Here is a 2870-nt window from a genome sequence, read left to right on the forward strand (position 1 = left end):
GAGAGAGAGAGAGAGAGAGAGAGAGAGAGAGAGAGAGAGGGGCCAACAGAAGGTGACAAATGTCTTGAAACTGGAATTACAAGCTGTTGTGAGCCACCTACATTAACTTTTCACAAGTCTTATTCATTTTAGATATTCTAGATGTTAAAGACTATTTTTAAAATAGACATGAAAGGCTAGTGTCCTAAGTGAAATAGCTGGATATTAAAAGAAATACCATGTTTTCCCTCATGTTGAAGAAAACCAAAACTGATCTGAACATAAACTGGAGGTTAGTAGGATTAGGGACATTGGACTTGGTCACTGTGGTCATGTGCCTTGTGAAAGTTATCATACCAAACCCCATTAATGCATACAATTACTACAGGGGAGTCAACATAAAATAAAGTAAAGAAAGATGTAAACATATTTGGAGGCTGGCAGACCAAAACTGACCTAATTCTGTAAAAATGAACAGTGATGTAAAATGTGAAGAATAGAAGGTATTACCTAAGAAGCAAAATTGAAATTCTGACAATGGCTCCAGGCTTGGGGAGGGGCTGCCCAAAGAATAGAGGAGGAGGAGGAAGAGGAGGAGGAGGAGAAGGAGGAGGAGGAGGAGGAGGAGGAGGAGGAGGAGAAGGAGGAAGAGGAAGAGGAAGAGGAGGAAGAAGAAGAGGAGGAAAGAACACATGGACCGTGGTCTGTACAGTCAGCCTAGCACCAGGACTCACAGTGATTATCAGACAGCTCTCACAGTACAGGTTTAGAAGAGAAATGGGAATCTCAGAATTCTTACTCAGCAGCATTATAATGACTTACTTTTTATAAAAGGTTCTTATGCACTTAACAGTTAGAATTAGCCGGGCGGTGGTGGCACACGCCTTTAATCCCAGCACTTGGGAGGCAGAGGCAGGCGGATTTCTGAGTTCAAGAGTTCGAGGCTAGCCTGGTCTACAGAGTGAGTTCCAGGACAGCCAGGGCTACACAGAGAAACCCTGTCTCGAAGAAACAAAACAAAACAAAAAAACAAAACAAAAAAACAGAATTAATTCATTTTGCCTATTTTTTAGATTTGAGCCACTATGCCTATGAAAAAATATATTAGTAAAAGTATACTTAAGACATATTTTACAGACTGGAGGAAACCATACTTTTACCAGTTCTAGTCTTAGCACTTTTGTTTGAGAATTATCATAACCTCTCTATCTGCTTTTAGTTTCCAGTGTTAATCAACCTTGCCTATACATTTCTCATTTTTTGTAAATATTGTGACTGTTCTTTTCAACTGAATGACAGGGGGGAAATTACTAAGATGTTTAACAAGTTTTGAAAATTTGAAACAGAAATATCATAAAACCCATTGTTTATGACAATAGAGACAGACATGAGTCTGTGGTTCAGTGGGATTAGTAGTGACTAATTCAGTTAACAATGACTGTTTGGCTTTGTTGAAAGAGAAAACAAAGAATTAACTGAGGAAATATGACTGTTCTTTCTCTTTTAAAACATTTTTAATTATTAGTGTGTGAGTGCATGAGTGCACATTGGTTTGTGTGTGTGTGCGCGCGTGCGCACAAGTACGTGTGTGCATGACATGGTCAGAGGACTGCTTCGTAAAGTTAATTATCTCTCTTCACCTTTGCATGAGTTCCAGGATCACTTGTACCAGCTGAGCCATCTCAGCAAACTATGATTGCTTTCCTATTGTTAAATGTAGAAACATGAAACTAAGTTGCAATAATACAACTGATAGGGATTCTAGGATCTTGTAAGTTTGTTTTTCATTTTAGTGATAAAGATCTCTGAATGTAACGAATACAAACTCTTCATATTTTATTCATGCCTCTTGACTATACTGAAAAGAAAGAGACTATACACAGGTTAAGTATAAATACACATGTAGTTAGATTTTTGACTCAATCTGGGCTCTTTGTTGCTGATTCTAGAGCCACATAAATTGTACACACCAATTTAAACATGTGTTCTCTTAAATAAAGAGGCTGGAGAGGTGGCTGAGCAGTTAAGAAGCTTGCTCATCTTCCAGAGGATCCAGGTTTATAATAGTCTTTATAAATGTGGTTTTTGTTGGTTTGCTTGTATAAACATCTTATGCAGTTTGATACTGAATTAATGTCTTACAAGCTACATTCTAGGGTTAGGGATTAGTTCAGGAGGAGAGCGCTGAGTTTGCTCCTCATCTCCAGAAAAAAATGGTAAGGAAATAATTTTGAGTTTGAGTGGGGAACTGTTAAATTTGGATATGACATAGCCACACAAAGGCTCTTGTTAAAGGCCCGGTCCCCATCTGGGGTGTTGTTTAGAGGCGATTGAATCCTAAAGGTGCTATGATGACTTCATTAATGGTTTCGTCCTCTGATGAGATCATAGTTGGATTGGCCTTGTTGGAGGAATGTAGGCCTTTGTGGGTGCTTTTGAAGGGTATTCTCCCCTGCTGATTCATTCTCATTCTCATTCTCTGTCTCTCTCTCTCTCTGTCTGTCTCTCTCTCTCTCTCCTACCTGTCCACCATGACAGCCACAGTACTCTACCACATCTTTTCCTCACGCTGTTCAGCCTCTCACCGCCTCTTACCACCCAAAGGCCTGGAACCAGCAGAGCTGAGTGAGCAAGGACTGAAACCCCAATGAAGCTGGGCCTCAACTAATCCTTGCTCCTTTGTTTTTCTCAGTATTTTGTCACAGTAAAAAAAGTAACACAGAAACCTTCTGCTAAGAAACATGAGAAGCAATAGAGCTGTCACTGACAACCTTTTATTCTTTTGATTCTTCATAATGTTTTTTTTTCCCTTGATATTCTTTTTTTGTTTGTTTTAAGACAGGGTCCAAAACAACATGCATGGATGGTATCATGCTGTATATGTGACGTGT

The 2870-nt window shown here is 39.3% G+C and overlaps 1 protein-coding gene across 1 annotated transcript in view; it reads left to right on the top strand.

The window, feature by feature from the left end:
- Nucleotides 1-2870, top strand: part of Spire1 (spire type actin nucleation factor 1) — a 138512-nt gene that overhangs the window by 70657 nt on the left and 64985 nt on the right. The window lies entirely within an intron of this gene.

The sequence above is a fragment of the Grammomys surdaster genome, unplaced genomic scaffold, assembly GCF_004785775.1.
Source record: "Grammomys surdaster isolate TR1022 unplaced genomic scaffold, NIH_TR_1.0 239, whole genome shotgun sequence".
Lineage (NCBI taxonomy): Eukaryota > Metazoa > Chordata > Mammalia > Rodentia > Muridae > Grammomys > Grammomys surdaster.